The following is a 22,342-nucleotide window of genomic DNA, read 5'->3' on the forward strand; positions in this document are numbered from 1 at the left end:
ACATGTCGGTGTCACGCGCCTCACTGTAGTGTTTTTGTTTCCGTTTGTTTGAAATATTCCTTTGTAAACTCAGTAGTGACGTCTCGGTACCCGGTTGTTGCTGTTGTTGTTCCCGGTTGTTGTTGTTGTTGTTGTTGTTGTTGTTGTTGTTGTTGTTGTTGTTGTTCCCGGTTGTTGTTGTTGTTGTTGTTGTTTTACAGATTAAAAATGCAGCAAAGGGGGGTCGGGTGGTCTCGGCAGAGACAGGTCTGTAAGCCTCATCAGCTGAGGGCATCTGTATGCAGCCCAGACAGCGAATGGGACTTCTTAGGAAGCGCTTCCTTGTCAAACCTACCAAGAACCCTTTGGAGAGTGTGAAGACTCCCCAAGACTGCAGCCTTCTGCATTACCCAGGCTGAGTCAGAAAACCCCGGGTACTATCCCTATGTCAGTCAAGAGATTGGGAGGTACCAAAGCTAAGGCATCGAGAGTCTAGGGAGTATAGCAACTTCATTCTTGGGATGCAAAAAATATCATCATCGTCATCATCATCAAAATCATCATCATCATCATCAAAATTATCATCATCATCAAAATCATCATCAAAATTATCATCATCATCATCAAGTGTTGGAGTACTCACCGTCAGCAGAGGCCCCTGGAGATACGAAGGACCAACTGTTAAACAAACGACTAGCCGACAGAAAGTGTTCAAAACGAAGGAAAGCAATGACCACTTATCTCCCCGTTTCTACATCCGGGTGACGACACGGGGAGGAAGTATGGTACCTCCATCGCAATAACACGCGCTGACTGCTCTATATATTAATAACAGTTTGTCAGATTTTAAAACTGATCGTTAGATATGGGCCGGACGGAAAAGCTTTTAGCTGATTTTATATAGTCAAACCTTGGTGGTAGCAATGATCTCAATATACTCATGTGTGGCTTGATAAAGCGAAGCATTTCCTTAAATCTGCAATGTGATATGCATGTTATATCTTCATTATTATCAATCTTTTTTTTAGCACGAATTTTATTTCATTTCATACGAAGTATCGATTTATATGTACCTTCATTTTCCAGGCAGTTGTGAATCTCCTTAAACTTGCATCACAATGTTTCAATTTGTGCCATGCAACGTGGGTTTACAAAGCATGGGCACGAGATGAACTTATAGGCTCACTGGAAGAGATCTGGATGTGAGTGAGTTAGTATGGTTTCACGCCGCTTTTAGCAATATCCCAGCATTATCACGACGGGGGACATCAGAAATTGGCTTTACACATTGTACCCATGTCGGGAATCGAACCCGGATCTCCGGCGTGAAGAGCGAACGCTTTGACCACTAGGCTACCCGGCCGCTGCTAACAATCCTGATAGGTAGCATTGAAACCTGTAGAAGTTTATTTTGCTGTATTTATAAACGTTGGATTTTAACAAAGAAATTGGAATAAGTGACTCGCCGTACGTTTGTATGAACAAAAATGGAACGTCAAGTCCAAATCTTATGTTTGATAACGGGGGAACGGGTGGCCCAGTCGTTTAAGGCGCCGCGATGCGCTGTGCAGAGTTGCGTCCCTTGGGTACGCCAGAAATCTATGATTGTGGGTTCGAATCCCGGTTCGCCCCGATTATGTTTCATGGTTTGTCAGCACCATACCCGTGCTCGTGGGTTTCACTGATGTGGTAAACATCTAAGACCTACATCACTTAGGGCTTTCCTCCTACATTAAGCTGACACGCCGCTATATGACTGGTATACTGTTAAAAACGACCTTAAACCCAACTCACTCACTCATTCACAATGTTTAATAACGAGAAATGGAACTCAAAACGATGTTATTTCTGAACAAGCAATAAGGAATGTATTAATGAAAGTGAAGGCAATGTCCGATATTTACACAGAATTACCTTTTTAGCTGTATGATATAACTCTCCAAAAATAGTAGAAGATTGTCGAATATAAGTGCTTTGATCGGTTGTCAGCAACAAAATTTGTTGGGTTCTTTTTTAACGCCGCACACAGCAATGATCCAGCTATATGACGGCGGTCTGTATATAATCGAGTCTGGACCAGACAATCCAATGATTGATATCACGAGCATCGATCTACGCAATTGGTATACGATGACATGCATCAACCAAGTCAGTGCGCCTGACAACCCGATCCCGTTAGTCGCCTCTTACGACAAGTATAGTCGCCTTTTACGGCAAGCATGGGTTGCTGAAGACCTATTCTACCCCGGATCTTCACGCGTCCAAACACATTGGAAACATTACACGTGGACTGTGAGGACGTCAATGTGAGGACGTTAACGTAATGCAGCATGGCAGATTTGGGGGTGGGTCTGTAATGATTTGAGGTTGGATCACTGTAACTGCTGGAGCACCACTGCATATTGTCCATGAAAGGGACACAGGACAGTAATACTGAGTGAGTGAGTGAGGTGAGTTTAACGCCGCTTTTAACATTATGCCAGTTATATCACGGCGTGTCAGCTTAATGTGGGAGGAAAGCCCCAGGTGATGCAGGTCTCATATGTTTACCACTTCGGTGAAACCCACGGGTATGGTGCCGACAAACCTAGAAACATAATCGGAGCAAACCGGGATTCGAACCCACAATCATAGGTTTCTGACGTGCCCAAGGGACGCAGCTCTGCACAGTAATCCTGAGACAACATTCTGGTGCCAATATAGTTGTGCCGTTTACGCGCCATGCAGGTGCACATTCAATCTCCTTAAAAGTGATATCTTAGTTCTCGCTACCACTATACAAAGATATGAGAACATACCATTACAGGTCACGTCAGAAAAATCTTTTTCGCGAACTTTGACCGACCAATGAATTGACTATAACAAGAAGTCGACATTAGCCAATCAAAACACAGAACTAGTTTCAAACTGGCGACTTCCATTCCAGACTACACTTTTATTGAAAAATTATCTGTTCAAAATTTGAAAACTGAAGAAAAGCTCCCAGATTAAGCTGTCATGACCTGGTATATCTAATATACTGTTAAGTAAGGATAGGATTTATGGATGAACAACTTCTTTATTACAATTAAGAGCAACGTTTCGGTGCAGGTTCTGACATCGTTATCAAGCAAGTGATGTACAGAGTATGGTTGACAAGTATATATACAGGAAGGAGACAATGTTTTCACAGTAGCAGGACAGAACAGAACAGAACTTTATTAACACTCAGACCGGGATCCTCGGCATATGAGGTACAAATGTGCAGACAGTAAATACATAAGATGGCGGGATGGTTTACATGGAAGATTGTACAGTTTTCATAATGACATTACAGAATGTACATACTTTCTCAATAACATTGATTTTTTTTACAATTAAAAAGTTCTTTGAATTTAAACATATTTGGGTTTTTAGCATATGAAATTGGAACATATATTTTCCGTTGGGGTTTGAAAAAAGGACAAACAAAAATATAATGAAATTCATCACCAACGTCGCTCATGTTGCAGAGTTTACACGTTCGTTCATTGACGGGGATGTTGTGCCACCTACTTAGTTCAATAGGTAAGTGGTGGCATGAGGTTCTAAACAGAAGGAATTTTACAGCCAACGAGAAAGGGATAACTAATAAATACTTTCCAAGGACGAGTTCATTTTTAAATATACGATATGTGAGTGAGTTTGGTTTTACGCCGCTTTTAGCAATATTCCAGCAATATCACGGCGGGGGTCACCAGAAATGGGTTTCACACATTTTACCCATGTCGGGAATCGAACCCGGGTCTTCGGCACGACGAGCGAACGCTTTAACCACCAGGCCACCCGACCGCCCTATACGATATGTGATACCTTTAGAAGAATGTGTAATCTCTGTATTCCATGTTTGAGTTGCTATAGCAGATAATCTTAACGACATTATAGATTTAAGGACATTAGGAGGAATTGCTTGTTGGCTTAACAATAGAAAATGAAGCCCGTTTCATTGAAAATACTTTCCAAACATTTTGATATGCGTAGATGTTAGATGTGGTTGTACTGGAGCGGAGAAGCCCGTTGTGTTCACAAAAGGGTAGTAAAGACAATTATCGGTGAAGTCAGGAACAGGAACAAAAGGGTGAAGCCAGTAATGAGAAAGAAGAAGTTGTTCAGCCTGAACTGTTTATATACATGTATATGTTTTTTCCAGAATTTAATTGATCATAATTAAGGGTGCATATAACACCCCAGTGCGTATTATACGCGAATAAATAATAATAAATGTCTTGTGTACATTGATCAATCGGAAGGGGTGCTAACTGGGATTGTTCACTAGTCAATATATTAGCAAATATCGCCGTGGCTGCTTATTACAGCGGGGCGCTTATAACGTCGAATACGGTAATGTATATGCAAGAAGAAGCTAGACGTAGCCATAAAACGTCATGGGGACGGGATGCCATCAACCAAACTTCATATTTTGCTGAATATATACCTCCATGCAGTTTGCATTTATTATGAAACTAAACACTTCGTTTAAAAATTCCCATCTCACATTTTAATGTATAATTTATTTTCGAAGGCAGTATGTGGCCATCCTTCATAGTTTGTGAAGCAGTCTTTTTAAATCATCCATACATATGACCCGCTTTAGATGGCTACGTCCCATGGTGTGCTGCATCACTTAGGGGATGTTCACAGGTTGAAAACCGTCGCTTTCGTTGTTCAACAGGATATGGGACAGTTCAAAAGATCGACGGCGGATAAAAAACTGGATCCTTTACGTTACTGCAGGCACTCGCACCCTAAAACTTATTTGAACAATGTTGACATGCTCAAACTATTTTCAAAAAGAACACCGATATAGTCCCATTGCATATTTTACCTATTCACAGAACAACAATGTTTACACTGGCAAATCCTTCTTGTATTTCAAATCATTTTACACATGATAGACTGCTATATTATAAGAGTGAAATTTACATAATGTTAGAATAAAAATTTTATCCGACGTCGAAATTTTGAACCGCTCCCTAAAGAAATATGCTTGTGATACATTTGGTGCAACCAGTCGGAACCGTTGTATCCGGGTAGAATCCGTGTTGCATCCTGTTAAGTACATAACACTACGCAGATACAACGCCGACCAAAGGAGGATGCACCAATTACAGCTAAGCATCCTGCAGATCAGATGTCCCAAAAGTTGAAGCAGAAAGATATTTTGCTAGATCCGTTTTCTGAATATCATCATGTGATTAAAATACACATTTTCCCTTTCTATGTTTCAAATTGAGAGCCTGTCATGATCTGTTTTGTTTGATTTAGGTAAAATGTATTAAGCGAACGTTAACATTTGAAGATTTATCCTAATAAATACATATGAAGATTCATCATAACTACTACATATGTAGATCCATCATAATTACTACATCTGCAGATCCATCATAATTAATACATTTGCAGATCCATAATAATTACTACATATGCAGATCCATCATAATTAATACATTTGCAGAACCATCATAATACTACATTTGCAGATCCATAATAATTACTACATTTGCAGATCCATAATAATTACTACATATGCAGATCCATCATAATACTACATTTGCAGAACCATCATAATACTACATTTGCAGATCCATAATAATTACTACATATGCAGATCCATCATAATTAATACATATGTAGATCAAGCATAATTACTGCATATGCAGATCCATCATTATTACTACATGTGCAGATTCATCATAATTACTTCGTGTGTAGATCCACATTCAGAACTGTACAGTTCTCATGCAATATGGGCCACCACAGCCGTGGACGGAGCGCCGGCCGTGCCGTGATAGTTACGTTGAGATTGAGTGAGTTTGTGTTTACGCCGGTTTTAGAAATATTCCAGCAATATCACCGCAGGGGACATGAGAAAGCGAAGCATTTCCTTAAATCTGCATATTACTAAATGTGATATGCATGTTATATCTTCATTATTATCAATTTTTTTTTTTAACAAGAATTGTATTCCATTTCATACGAAGTATCGATAAATATGTACGTTCATGTCCAGGCAATTGTGAATCTCCTTAAACTTGCATAACAATGGTTCAATTTGTGAGTGAGTATGGTTTCACGCCGCTTTTAGAAATATTCCAGCAATATCACGGCGGGGGACATGAGAAATTGGCTTTACACATTGTACCCATATCGGGAATCGAACCCGGGTGTTCGGCGTGACGAGCAAACGCTTTAACCAACCAACAACCGGCTACCGACTCTATCACTCATTGCCCTATATCTATCGCCGCCACCCGACACCCGGCTACCGACTCTACCACTCATACCCCTATATTTGTCGCCAACATCCGACACCCGACACCCGGCTACCGACTCTACCACTCATACCCCTATATTTGTCGCCAACATCCGACACCCGACACCCGGCTACCGACTCTACCACTCATACCCCTCTATCTGTCGCCACCACCCGACGCCCGGCTACCGACTCTACCACTCATACCCCTATATCTATCGCCGCCACCCGACACCCGGCTACCGACTCTACCAATCATACCCCTATATCTATCGCCGCCACCTGACACCCGACACCCGGCTACCGACTCTACCACTCATACCCCTATATCTGTCGCCACCACCCGACGCCCGGCTACCGACTCTACCACTCATACCCCTATATCTATCGCCGCCACCCGACACCCGGCTACCGACTCTATCACTCATACCCCTATATCTGTCGCCGCCACCCGCCACCCGGCTACCGACTCTACCACTCATACCCCTATATCTGTCGCCAACATCCGACACCCGACTCCCGGCTACCGACTCTAACACTCATACCCCTTTATCTGTCGCCAACACCCTCCACCCGACAAACGTCACCCGAATACCCACCCTCCTCCAACATCCCTAAATCTGCCACAAGTACAGGCCGCGTCATACCAAAAGACGTTAAAAGATGGTACTTGTTGTTACCCTGTCTGGCGCTCGGCATTAAGGGGCTAAAACAAGGACTGGTCGGCTCGGAGTCAGTACACTGTGTCTGAGTGGGGTATTCATGTGAAACTGCGGCATGATATCTCAGTGAGCTAGCACTATAAATCGGCATCAGTCCGGACTAGTACAAGCAGCTACACAAACACACACACGTACATGCACGTCGCCATATAAGTGCAATAATCTTGGACACGACGTTAAACCCCATTTCACCTCACCTTAACGCACGGCACGGAATACAACGTCTGTGTCTAGACTGTGTGGCAACGTGAGCATGGTCCAGTTGATATTAGTTCATAATGTGGTGTAGATGGGGACTGGAGGCTGGACCAGTCCTACACACATCATCTGAGATGTCTCCAGTGGGGCTGATGAGATTGAAGTAGTTGGCAATTGGTTTGTCTCGGAGTGTCGTATAACTACCCAATCTGTTCAGAGAGCCGCGTGTGCTGTTCCGTCGTAATATGTTCCTTGTAAATGTTCTTAGTAAACTGTTCCCTGTGAACTGTTCCTTGCAAACCGTTCCCCGTTACCTGTTCGCTATAAACTGTTCCCCGTAAACTGTTCCCTGTAAACTGTTCAATGTCAAATTCTCAATGCGAACTGTGTTCCCCCGTAACTGTTCCCCTATAAAAGTGTTCCCCTGTAAACTGTTTAACTATAAAAGTGTTCCCCTGTAAACTGTTCTCCTATAAAAGTGTCCCCCTGTAAACTGTTTAACTATAAAAGTGTTCCCCTGTAAACTGTTCTCCTATAAAAGTGTTCCCCTGTAAACTGTTCTCCTATAAAAGTGTCCCCCTGTAAACTGTTTAACTATAAAAGTGTTCCCCTGTAAACTGTTCTCCTATAAAAGTGTTCCCCTGTACACTGTTCTCCTATAAAAGTGTCCCCCTGTAAACTGTTTAACTATAAAAGTGTTCCCCTGTAAACTGTTCTCCTATAAAAGTGTTCCCCTGTAAACTGTTTAACTATAAAAGTGTTCCCCTGTAAACTGTTCTCCTATAGAATTGTTCCCCTGTAAACTGTTTAACTATAAAAGTGTTCCCCTGTAAACTGTTCTCCTATAAAAGTGTTCCCCTGTAAACTGTTCTCCTATAAAAGTGTCCCCCTGTAAACTGTTTAACTATAAAAGTGTTCCCCTGTAAACTGTTCTCCTATAAAAGTGTTCCCCTGTAAACTGTTTAACTATAAAAGTGTTCCCCTGTAAACTGTTCTCCTATAAAATTGTTCCCCTGTAAACTGTTTAACTATAAAAGTGTTCTCCTGTAAACTGTTTAACTATAAAAGTGTTCCCCTGTAAACTGTTTAACTATAAAAGTGTTCCCCCGTAACTGTACCCCTATAAAAGTGTTCTCCTGTAAACTGTTTAACTATAAAAGTGTTCCCCTGTAAACTGTTCAACTATAAAAGTGTCCCCCTGTAAACTGTTCAACTATAAAAGTGTCCCCCTGTAAACTGTTCAACTATAAAGGTGCCCCCCTCCCCGTAAACTGTTCCCCTATAAAAGTGTTCCCCTGTAAACTGTTCAACTATAAAAGTGTTCCCCTGTAAACTGTTTAACTATAAAAGTGTTCCCCAGTAAACTGTTCAACTATAAAAGTGTTCCCCTGTAAACTGTTTAACTATAAAAGTGTTCCCCAGTAAACTGTTCAACTATAAAAGTGTCCCCCTGTAAACTGTTTAACTATAAAGGTGCCCCCCTCCCCGTAAACTGTTCCCCTATAAAAGTGTTCTCATGTAAACTGTTATCCTATGAAGGTGTCCCCCTGTAAACTGTTCCCCTATAAAAGTGTGCCCCTGTAAACTATTCCCCTATAAAAATTATCCCCTGCAAACTATCCCCTATAAATGTGTTCCCCTGTAAACTGTTCTCCAATTAAAGTGTTCCCCTGTAAACTGTTCCCCCAAGAAATGTTCCCCTGTAAACTGTTCCCATATAAATGTGTTCCCCTGTAAACCCCTTTATCAAGGGGGATCCCCTGTAAACTGTTCCCCTATAAAAGTGTTCTCCTGTAAACTGTTCTATAAATTTCCCCCTGTAAACTGTTCCCCTATAAAAGTGTACCCCTGTAAACTGTTCTATAAACGTGTTCCCAAGTAAACTGTTCCCTTATAAAAGTGTTCCCCTGTAAACTGTTCCCCTATAAAAGTGTTCGCCTGTAAACTGTTCCCCTATAAAAGTGTTCGCCTGTAAACTGTTTCCCTATAAATGTGTTCCCCTGTAAACAGTTCCCCTTTAAATGTGTTCCCCTGTAAACTGTTCCCCCAAGAAGTGTTCCCCTGTAAACTGTTCCCCTATTAATGTGTTCCCCTGTAAACCCCTTTATTAAAGGGTTCCGCTGTAAACTGTTCCCCTATAAAAGTGTTCTCCTGTTAACTGTTCTATAAATGTTCCCCTGTAAACTATCCCCTATAAATGTGTTCCCCTTTAAACTGTTCTCCAATTAAAGTGTTCCCCTGTAAACTGTTCCCCTATAAATGGGTTCCCCTGTAAACTGTTTCCTTATCAAAGGGTACCCCCGGTAAACTGTTCCCCTATAAAAGTGTTCCCCAGTAAACTGTTCTATAAACGTGTTCCCCTGTAAACTGTTCTATAAACGTGTTCCCCTGTAAACTGTTCCCTTATAAATGTGTTCCCCTTTAAACTGTTCCCCTATAAAAGTGTTCCCCAGTAAACTGTTCTATAAATGTGTTCCCCTGTAAACTGTTCCCTTATAAAAGTGTTCCCCTTTAAACTGTTCCCCTATAAAAGTGTTCGCCTATAAAACCCTTCTCCCATAAAAGTGTTCGCCTGTAAAATAAAATGTTCCCTGAAAACTGCACATGTAAAATCATTGTTATTGGAAATCTTCACTAGATTTAAAAAAAAAGCAAAACAACCATGTTGTTCACAACTAACCATAATAAGAGTGAGTGAGTAGGGTTTTACACCGCTTTTAGCAATATTCCAGCAATATCATGGCGGGGGACACTAGAAATGGGCTTTACACATTGTACCCATCATAATTAGAAACGCCCTTGAGCAATTTATATTAATTCTGTCCATCGATAATCTATAAACGTTATTAAACTACCTCGGATAAATCAGTCTCCAGTTACCAAAAGCCTGCAATACAAAAACAAACCTTTGTTATGACAGTCTCATAAATAACTAAAATGCACCATAAAGATATTTATTGTATAGTAAACAGCGTGCGTGTAGATTGTCACTTCACGTTGTCCAACACTTGGATTGCGAAAAATCAGGACATTTTTTAGGCTTATGACAGAATCATTCTCGGGGAGTGGGAAAAGTAAGGTTTGCCCTGTGCGTCCCAAGAGCAGGTAACTTTAGACATGGAGATTTTTACGCTATTAAGGATGGTTTCATTGTTATAATGTTATGCCAAAAAATGCCCAGAGCTCTGAAGTATGTCAATTGGTGTGAGTGTCTTCATGTACAGGGATATATATTTTACATGTTGTTTGTGATACTATACTGATTATGTTCATATATACTTTCGGAAAATATTCAAAACGATTCCATAATACTGTCGATTTATTACTATACTTCATCTCGATAGCCTGTTACGAATATAGGCTGAATATTGCTTATGTTTTGCTATAGGCTGAGTCCGGCGTTAAACGTCAAACAAAAAAACTTCAGGTTTGTATAATTTTCTCTCACACAACCGAACAAGTAAATATCAAATTATAGAATTTAAAAATACATATGGCCCTAAAAGATACAAGTATTTATATAAGTTTTGCAGGTGATGTTTTTTTTTTGTATATCATCATATTGCTGGCCTACAAGAAATATCATACAACCTCGTTTACCTGAACTCGGTCATGAATATGGTCCAATCAGAACTCATCCTCAATGGTAAAATATATGGCGTTTCACGAGCTTTCACAGGACTTCACGTGGTTTTCGTGGTTAAACGTGGTTTCACTGTATGTTAAATGCGGACTATGCACCATGATTTGGAGGCAGTGTTTAATACCTCCAGGGTTTCATACAACGTACGGAGGCACGGGTGGCCCAGTCGTCTGAGGCGCCGCGGTTCGCTGTGCAGAGTTGCGTCCCTTGGACATGCCAGAAACCTATGATTGTGGGTTCGAATCCCGGGTCGCCCCGATTATGTTTCTAGGCTTGTCAGCACCATACCCGTGCTCGTGGGTTTCACCGAAGTGGTAAACGTCTGAGACCTGCATCACTTCGGGCTTTCCTCCTACATTAAGCTAACACGCCGCGATATAACTGGAATACTGTTAAAAGCGGCGTTAAACCCAACTCACTCACTCACCATACAACGTACACATTTTCAAGGATGCCTACGTCCAAAACTATTCCCGCGCCGAGGTCCTAACACAAGCCAGATCGCTTCTACATTCTCAGTAAGGTATTATGGGACTTAAGGAATCTTAACTTAAACTGTGAAAACAAGCGAAGTCTACTACTGGAATGGAGTTTTGTCGATGCTCCTACAAAATATTGTCAGATCTTGTCATTATTCTGCCCTTCTTTCAACCTACCAGCAACTGTTCCCTGACATCTTCCCGAGACAAGGGAGTTAACTGACTATAAAAGTCCAGTTTCCACCCTTATGGAGTTATATTTTGGCTGGACTAATGAGTTTATGCATAGTCCAATCAAAATCGCCCAACGAAATCGACATCCGGATCGTAAACTGTCGTGCAGATTTCGGTCGATTGCGGGATTTGCAAAGCATGTGAGCCAACAACTCGGCGTCAACAGATATTTTCCAAATCTTTTAATGTTTTCAATCAAGGTGCTCACGTGATTTGATGCAAGGAAAGCTTCTGTTTGTTTACCGCCACCCTCAGCAGTTACCCAGCTATATGACGGCGGTCTGTAAATAATCAAGTCTGGACCAGACAAACAAGTGATTGCATCGATCTACCCAATTGAGAAACGATGACATGCATCAACCAAGTCAGCGAGCCTGGCCACCCGATCCCGTAATTCGCCTCTTACGACAAGCATAGTCCCCTTTTACGGCAAGAATAGGTTGCTGAGGACCTATTCTACCCCGACCTTTCTCGGGTAGCCAGAAACCAATGACCGTGGGTTCGAATCCCGTTTGCAGGTGATTATGATTTGAGAGCGCCATGCCTGCCCCCGTGGGTTTCACAAGAGTGGTAAACGTCTACGACGTCTCCCACACAACAAGGTGTCATGTATGTTTATAACTGAAACATTGGTCAAAGCTAACTCACTCACCCACTCAATATCATATGTCATATTAAATGTTTACATATTGACCTTTGACCTCCATTTGAAATTCATTTAGTATATTTTTTTGTCTTATCGACCAAACATATCTCTGAAAACACAATCACAACAAAGGCATCAGATCAAACTCTGTGTCAGGAAACATCTGGATGCCCACGTGCTGTTAGTATAAATATCTAAACCTGTCTGTGATTCTATTGTTAAGCATGTTAAACGTTCGAGTATTTGTTCAGGGAAGAACTATTGGTTGTCAATGATTCATGCCTACATTAACCTGATCAGACATTTACACGTACATTAACTGAGGAATTATTTTTCGTTTTGACACACAAATGATAGCAAATAGTGTGGGAAAACATGTTCCCCCAGCGGGGCTCCAACCACCACTGTTTGATTAAGGACGTGTCACAGTCGGCCTCGAGTGCGTCGACACACGATAGCATGGTGTGAAATTAATTTCCAGTGTTTGTATAATCCTTTACGGCATGAAAATAGTATTATAATTCCGGATTATGTAGCCCAGTACCATTTCATGTTAAAGTAAATAAATAACCCTTTGATGAAACAAACCAAAAAACAGTGCATCTTTGTTCAGGGCTCAAAAGTTCAAATAATCCCCATTTGTACGATCTCAGAATATCCAAACGAATTATTAAATGTCCGTTGGGTTCCCCCCAAAAGTGTGAAGATAATTGTATCATGCACTGTAAATATTGTATCAAGTGCTGTAAATATTGTATCATGCACTGTAAATATTGTATCAAGCACTGTAAATATTGTATCATGCATTGTAAATATTGTACCAAGCACTGCAAATATTGTATCACGCACTGTAAATATTGTATCACGCACTGTAAATATTGTATTATGCATTGTAAATATTGTACCAAGCACTGTAGATATTGTATCATGCATTGTAAATATTATATCATGCATTGTAAATATTGTATCATGCACTGTAAATATTGTATCATTCATTGTAAATATTGTATCATGCACTGTAAATATTGTATCAAGCACTGTAAATATTGTATCACGCATTGTAAATATTGTATCAAGCACTGTAAATATTGTATCATGCATTGTAAATATTGTACAAAGCACTGTAAATATTGTATCACGCACTGTAAATATTGTATCAAGCACTGTAAATATTATATCATGCACTGTAAATATTGTATCAAGCACTTTAAATATTGTATCATGCATTGTAAAAATTGTATCATGCACCGTAAATATTGTATCATGCACTATAAATATTGTATCAAGCATTGTAAATATTGTATCAAGCACTGTAAATATTGTATCACGCACTGTTAATGTTGTATTATGCATTGTAAAGGTCACATGAAGTCAAGTTTATAATGCTTTCAAGGGGCTGCAACCCATAGTGCATATACAGGAAATATACATACTTGACATGAGTGAGGCGTTTTAGCTAGATACATTTTTTTTAAATGTGATTACGATATTAATTTATACAGGGATATATAACTTTCACATATCTCCTTTAGAATGACAAAGTATAGATAAAGTTTGGTATTTCAGATAGGATATCCTTTGGTTATTATTAGATTTGAATATCGCACCGACATCAACTGTGTTACCTATGCAAATTAACTTATTACGTTCTATTTCTGATACCTAGGGCAAATAAGTAGTGCACGGTATTCCGTTCCAGATTCTAAATAAAGTCCTCCACGAGATATTTGTATTCCTCGTGTAAGTCACTTCGAAATTTGCCTAATGACCTTCTATAGTGCAGGTTATTAACATTTACTGAGTATAATTCACATTGAAGTTAAGATATACAAGAAGCATACACTCCTAATGGTTTTGATGTAATGCATGTATCTTGCCGATCTTGTAAAAAAACATTCAACCTTTGTTTTACTACATTTAGGAATGCTCTTTAATCTCCCACCTCTTGGAACAACCAGACTATTCCAAATCTACATCGTAAGGACAGGCCTTTAACATGTGTTGCCCAGTTGGGCTGGCGTCTGTAGCATGTTTCCTTTAACACTGGTATGGATATCCGTGCGGTTGTGTTGATAACCACTGCTTAATGCACCCTGTATGATAGATAACATAAAGAGGGTGTCTACAACATTCACCATACGTGACACCCGTTGATAATACATAATTCATAATTATCAGAATTTTGCCAAATGTGGTGTACACGTTTGATTGATTCGCACACTGTAAAACCCCGAATTTCACTATCAAACAGTTCGCAAGCAAGTTTATGCGGAATATTGTACCTACTTGTTGTAGAATTAAAAGGAATAAGGGCATTACTAGCCTGTGCCGAAAGGTTCATAGCTGCTCTAGTCTAGTCTGACTGGTCTAGTCTCTTTTGCAGTTTAACAGGGGTATCTGCCAGTTAGCAACACCATCTTTCCCAATCGCGTGTAAAGTCAGGTTAAATCTTCCCCTAGGACGTACACATGTATTCCAGCAATCCCTTAATGGAAATAGAAAACAACAATGGAATGAGAGTACAGCCCTGGCGGACACCAGACTTGAGGTGAGGTGAAATGGGGTTTAACGTCGCGTCCAAGATTATTGCACTTATATGGCGACGTGCATGTACGTGTGTGTGTTTGTGTGGCTGCTTGTACTAGTCCGGACTGATGCCGATTTATAGTGCTAGCTCACTGAGATACCATGCCGCAGTTTAACATGAATATCCCACTCAGACTCCGAGCCGACTAGTCCTTGTTTTAGCCCCTTAATGCCGAGTGCCAGACAGGGTAACAACAAGTACCATCTTTTAACGTCTTTTGGTAGGACGCGGCCGGGGATCGAACCCCGGAGCTTCCGCTCTCTGGGCGGATGCTCTACCACTAGACCACGGAGGCGGTCGGTGGACACCAGAAAAACAAGTGAAATAAAATAATCTCACTGTTTCTGATCACTTTCTGACTTTTTGACAAATGTACACTTCACTCTATCACACATACTCGTAATAACCTAATAAACTCCCCGTGAATTCCGTTTTATAATACAACATATAACTACTTTTGTCTATTACAAGATGAAATGCTGTTCGAAAATTTTTAAAAAGCCCCATAGAAATTACCCTTTTTCCGAGTTGTATATTTTTTAACAAGTACTTCAAGGAAAATAATATTACCTAGAGTAACTGTAAGATGTCCCTTTATAAAACCACCCTGGTATACCATATTCCTTGTTTCTAAAAAAAATATCTTATCTGTAAATTAAGAATACCTACAAATATCTTACCCATGACATTTAACAGTGTGATAACTCTGTAAGTATGTGGATCATTTACTCTACCTGTCTTAAATGATGGTACAATCAAATATATGGTGACATACTCTGGGAAAATACCTGTAAACAATATCTGATTGAACAAAATAATGAAATACGAGACTAAGGAAGCATTAATAAACCAAAAATACTCTGCAGGAATACATTCGCTGCCTGGAGCTTTAACTGATGTTAGCTTTTCTATAGCCTTTCGAGACTTCAGATTCAGCATGATTACGAGAAAGATCACCAGGTCGTTGTAAACATGTCTCACGATACCCTGTGTCATGATTTGTAAGATATGAATCCACTTCTTCGGAAAACTAGGACTGGACAATTCTTCATGGTTTTCATCATTGAATTAATAGCTAAAATAATTCTCCCAAATCTTTGGAGCTATGTCGCTTTCAGTAAACTTTCAAATTGGAATGACTGCTGTTTATTTCACGTATTTCACGGGCTATACAACAGAATACATCGTCAATACTTCACGGGCTATACAGCAGAATACATCGTCAGTACTTCAAAGGCTATACAGCAGAATACATCGTCAATACTTCACGGGCTATACAGCAGAATACATCGTCAATACTTCACGGGCTATACAGCAGAATACATCGTCAATAATTCACGGGCTATACAACAAAATACATCGTCTGTATTTCACGGGCTATACAACAGAATACATCGTCAATACTTCACGGGCTATACAGCAGAATACATCGTCAATACTTCAAAGGCTATACAGCAGAATACATCGTCAATACTTCACGGGCTATACAGCAGAATACATCGTCAATACTTCACGGGCTATACAGCAGAATACATCGTCAATAATTCACGGGCTATACAACAAAATACATCGTCTGTATTTCACGGGCTATACAACAGAATACATCGTCGGTAATTCACGGGCTATACAACAAAATACATCGTCAGTATTTCACGGGCTATACATCAGAATACATCGTCAATACTTCACGGGCTATACAGCAGAATACATCGTCAATACTTCACGGGCTATACAGCAGAATACATCGTCAATACTTCACGGGCTATACAACAAAATACATCGTCTGTATTTCACGGGCTATACAACAGAATACATCGTCGGTAATTCACGGGCTATACAACAAAATACATCGTCTGTATTTCACGGGCTATACAACAGAATACATCGTCGGTAATTAACGGGCTATACAACAAAATACATCGTCAGTATTTCACGGGCTATACAGCAGAATACATCGTCAATACTTCACGGGCTATACAGCAGAATACATCGTCAATACTTCACGGGCTATACAGCAGAATACATCGTCAATACTTCACGGGCTATACAGCAGAATACATCGTCAATACTTCACGGGCTATACAGCAGAATACATCGTCAATACTTCACGGGCTATACAGCAGAATACATCGTCAATACTTCACGGGCTATACAGCAGAATACATCGTCAATACTTCACGGGCTATACAACAGAATACATCGTCAATACTTCACGGGCTATACAGCAGAATACATCGTCAATACTTCACGGGCTATACAGCAGAATACATCGTCAATACTTCACGGGCTATACAGCAGAATACATCGTCAATACTTCACGGGCTATACAGCAGAATACATCGTCAATACTTCACGGGCTATACAACAGAATACATCGTCAATACTTCACGGGCTATACAGCAGAATACATCGTCAATACTTCACGGGCTATACAGCAGAATACATCGTCAATACTTCACGGGCTATACAGCAGAATACATGAATACCAGTATCAATTATTCTACTTCAGCTATTTTTCTTGATGTCATTCTCACCCGACAGTATTCGTCCCACCAATAGTACCTGCATGTAATAGTTATGACTCAGCCCTTCTTGACATGTTATCTTTGCCTTTGTGATGTAAGATATCCTGCAGCGTGTGCAGTGTCTCGAGACTGTCAAGGTTATTTAGATGTGGAGCGTCAAGTCACCACACGGTTATCATCGGCAACGTATTAGAATCGAAAGGTTTATTCATAACGTGCAAGATGGATTTTACGTTAAGTACAGAGACTTATGGCAGTCAAAATATTCGAGTAAACCAAAGACACTAGACCCTACTGAGGTCACGTCATCTATTGGTGATTTCAATAAAGACACAAGCCCCTACTGAGGTCACGTCATTTTTTTTGGTGGTATCAATATAGACATGATACCCTTCTGAGATCAGGTCATCTATTGGTGTTGTCAATAAAGACACAAGACCCTACTGAGGTCACGCCATCTATTGTCGCTATCAACAAAGACACAAGCCCCTACTAAGGTCACGTCATCTATTGGTGATATCAATATAGACATGATACCCTTCTAAGGTCACTCAATCTATTGGTGACATCAATAAAGACACAAGACCCTACTGAGGTCACGTCATCTATTGATGATACCAATAAAGACACAAGACCCTACTGAGGTCACGTCATCTATTGATGTTATCAATAAAGACATAAGACCCCACTGAGGTCACGTCATCTACTGATGTTATCAATAAAAACACAAGCCCCTACTGAGGTCACGTCATCTATTTGTGATATCAACACAGACACAAGACCCTACGGAGGTCACGTCATCTATTAGTGTTATCAACACAGACACAAGCCCCTACTGAGGTCACGTCATCTATTGATGTTATCAACACAAACACAAGATTCTAATGAGGTCATGTCATCTATTAGTGTTATCAAAAGAGACACAAGCCCCTACTGAAGGCACTTCATCTAGTCGTGTTATCATTAAAGACATAAGACCCCACTGAGGTCACGTCATCTATTGGTGTTATCAATAAAGACACATGACACTACTGAAGTCACCTCTTCTGTTGATGTTATCATTAAAGACACAAGACGCCACTGAGGTCACGTCATCTATTGGTGTTATGAATAAAGACACAAGACACTACTGAGGTCACCTCATCTATTCGTGTTATCAATAAAGACACAAGACCCCACTGAGGTCACCTCATCTTTTTATGTTATCAAGAAAGACACAAGCCTATACTGAGATCACGACATATATTGGCGTTATCAATAAAGTGAATAATAGGTTCTGTAGCTCACAGAACGTTTTTGGTAAACAGACTATGAAATTATAATCAAATAAACGGGGAAAACCAACAACAATTAACATTAGTTTCTTGAGTTTAAATTTAAAGGCTTTAAACAACAAACGTCATAGCCGGCCAACGGGACAACATATGAAAAACTTACAAATATACTATGTATTATTGTTGCTACCGCACACTGACCGACCATCAACTTGTAGACTTTTAAATGTGAAAGCGCCTGAGTGATGCTTCAAAGGGATAGTTTCAATACGTCTGGTACGTTTGCTATATTTAACGTCTTACGGGAATTTTGAAAGCAACATTTTTTACACTCCTAGATTTCAGTTGACTTTGCACGAGATTGGGAAAGTTGGTGTTGCTAAATCTAAGGGACGATTTCAGTTGACTTTGCACGAGATTGGGAAGGTTAGTGTTGCTAAATCTAGGGGAAGATTTCAGTTGACTTTGCACGAGATTGGGAAAGACAGTGTTGCTAAATCTAAGGGACGATTTCAGTTGACTTTGCACGAGATTGGGAAAGTTGGTGTTACCTTCGATATTTGTTACCTCACAGAATGTAGGCCTAGATCTATACACAATTAAATCTAGTACGTGTGACTTCATGTTTACACTGACAGCCATACAACAACCAGCTGTATCGTGGAATAAAAGATTTCCTGAAAAAAAGGTGACATGATCTTATGTATGCACAACTTGCTCTTCAGAAACATCTGACACAACACATGCATTCAAATAATTCATAAGTTGAGAAAGGTCTGTTAAGAACTACCTCAGTAAGTCAGTCACAATGACAGCGCGTCGTAATACATTTACATCAAGACGTCAAAATGGCCGACACGATAAACGTGACTTGAGTGATTTCGAAAGGTGTTTATGAACCTGTGGCGGTTACCTGTTTTAGTCACCATTGATCATTTGGTCGATCGTTGGAAGGTGATTAGTGATGTGTCAAAACGGCCATAATGGACATTCATAGATCGCTGTAGACTGTCATTGTCAGCCTGGACACTACGATAGTTTGTATGTGCATTTCTTCGTTTTGCTCACTATAGGCACAATCGTAGTGAGGATACTCGAGAACGATGATGCAGCCAAACTCTCTGACGAGTTCAAGATTTAAGTGTCTAATTAATAATTAGATTGAACGTTTATGTGTGCATTCGTGCTTGGGAATTCCCAGGGGTCCAGAAGCGGTCCGTCGGTGTTTACGTCATTTCAAGAACAAGGCCCGGGGAAAAACGTATTAACGTCAAATTATGTCGTTCATACATTTATGAACGTCAATTTCGCGGTCCCGACCTCGCGTCCAGTGGATAACCTTTTATCGTGTAAGCTTAAAATTAATAAATTATATTGAAAAGAAAATATCCTGAAATGTTGCGTTATTTACTTCTTTTTAAACTGACTTAGCGGATGCACATTTTAGCTTCGGAATCTTTGAAAGAGAACAGATATAGAATTGGTCAAGCCTAACACCTGATACCCTCCCACTGCACGCACATGTGGCAGGTTAACATGTTTACATGTTTACATGAAGATCAAACAGCACCCACGAGATAAACTACACGTCTACCTTTACCGTTGTCACGATTGTAGGATAGTGTTGTACTTCAGTTCGTGTTTCAGCCCGTGTTTCAGTCCATCCTTCAGTCCTTATTTCAGTCCATTTTAATCCCTATTTCAGTCCTTGTTTCAGTCATTATTTCAGTCCATGTTTCAGTCATTATTTCAGTCCGTGTGTCAGTCCATGTTTCAGTCCATGTTTCAGTCCTGTTTGAGTCCATGTTTCAGTCCATGCTTCAGTCCTATTTGAGTCTATGTTTCAGTCCTTATTTCAGTCTATGTTTAAGTCTGTGTTTCGGTCCATGTTTCAGTCCTGTTTGAGTCCATGTTTCAGTCCATGCTTCAGTCCTATTTGAGTCTATGTTTCAGTCCTTATTTCAGTCTATGTTTAAGTCTGTGTTTCGGTCTATGTTTCACTCTTTATTTCAGTCCTTATTTTAGTCCATGTTTCAGTCCATGCTTCAGTCCTATTTTAGTCCATGTTTCAGTCCATGCTTCAGTCCTTATTTCAGTCCACGTTTCAGTCCTTATTTCAGTCCTTATTTCAGTCCATGTTTCAGCTCTTGTTTCGGTCAATGATTCAGTCCTTATTTAAGTCCATTTTTCAGTCCTTACTTCAGTCCTTATTTCAGTCTATGTTTCAGTGTCCATGCTTCAGTCCTATTTTAGTCCATATTTCAGTCCATGCTTCAGTCCCTATTTCAGTTCATGTTTCAGTCCATGTTTCAGTCCTATTTTAGCCCATGTTTCAGTCCTGTTTTAGTCCATGTTTCAGTCCATGCTTTAGTCCCTGTGTTCCAGTCCATGGTTCAGTCCATGGTTCAGTCCATGGTTCAGTCCATGTTTCAGTCCTTATTTCAGTCAATGTTTCAGTCCATGCTTCAGTCCTATTTCAGTCCATGTTTCAGTTATTGTTTCAGTCCCCGTGTTCCGGTCCTCATTTCAGTCCATGTTTCAGTCAAAGTTTCAGTCCGTGTTTCAGTCCTTGGGTTATGTCAAGGACCCATATGACCTGCATAGTTTTAAAATCGGAAATAGTAATGGAAGCAATCATATTTGTTAATTCCTTTGTAATCGTATTTTCTCATTTTAAAACTTGCATATTTTGGATTGATAACAACACGAAAATGTATAAGTAATGTTAAAATGTGTGGGAAAGGCTGATTTTAGATATTTCCAGGAAGCGTGTATCTTTGTTTGTTTGTTTGTTGTTTAACGCCGCACTCAGCAATATTCCAGCTATATGACCGCGATCTGTAAATAATCGAGCCTGGACCAGACAATCCAGTGATTGGCAACATGAGCATCGATCCACGCAATTGGGATCGATGACATGCTTCAACCAAGTCAGCAAACCTGACCACCCGATCCCGTTAGTCGCCTCTTACGACAAGCATAGTCGCCTGTTACGGCAAGCATGGGTTGCTGAAAACTTATTCTCTACCCGGGTCTTCACGAGTCCGCGTGTATCTGGTATTAGAAGATGGGAATATCTTTTGAGCCGAAGATAACAACAGTGCAAAGACGGGCCCTGCAGAGTCCGGTTTAACGAGAAGTCCATAGTAGCAATCTTGAAGGCGGGATTGCCAGATATAAGTTGGAATATGGAATACAGTTGACATATTGTGATTAGTTGTGAGTAAATAGACAAACAGCTGGAATGGTTGATATCGAAGTTGGTATCATCCATGGTATGAATCATATCTTGTTTCAAGAAAACAATGTACACTCAAGGACGGACAGACACACACACACACACACACACACACACACACACACACACACACACACACACACCTCAACTCACGTCCAACCAAAGACGTATACGTATACGTCTTTGGTCCAACCTACAAGGTAATTAGTTCACACATATTGCTGAAAATGACAACTGAATTGTTTATATCACATCTACATTCAGTTTGTTTACAGCGCTTATCTGTTTCCTCTTGATCCAGTAGTCGCCCAGTGTGTAGGTCCACGATGGCAACTACAAACTACATCGGTCCTCCGTCAGTACATGATTGTAGTAACCACTTCAAACAGGAACATATTAACACTGAGACGTATGTCAAGTATATATATTAATATACATAAGTTTGTATGTAAGCACACTTACCTTGAGCACCTGTTAGGTATGTAGCAACGATATCGGCTGAAGCAACTATTGACCATGTGATCGACACGCCGTAACAGGCTGTTA

The 22,342-nt window shown here is 40.3% G+C and overlaps 1 protein-coding gene across 2 annotated transcripts in view; it reads right to left on the reverse strand.

Moving 5' to 3' along the window:
- Positions 1–22,342, reverse strand: part of LOC139478811 (tyrosine-protein phosphatase Lar-like) — an 83,388-nt gene extending 61,046 nt beyond the window's left edge. The window contains exon 1 of one of the 2 annotated variants that reach the window (XM_071261463.1): positions 22,259–22,342. The gene's annotated coding sequence lies outside the window, so the exon portion shown is untranslated. Of the gene's footprint in view, positions 1–622; positions 688–22,258 lie in introns of those variants that run through there. The other variant, XM_071261464.1, reaches the window with a different exon arrangement.

This window comes from Haliotis cracherodii, unplaced genomic scaffold, assembly GCF_022045235.1.
Source record: "Haliotis cracherodii isolate W230 unplaced genomic scaffold, xgHalCrac1.p SCAF_4, whole genome shotgun sequence".
Classification (NCBI taxonomy): domain Eukaryota; kingdom Metazoa; phylum Mollusca; class Gastropoda; order Lepetellida; family Haliotidae; genus Haliotis; species Haliotis cracherodii.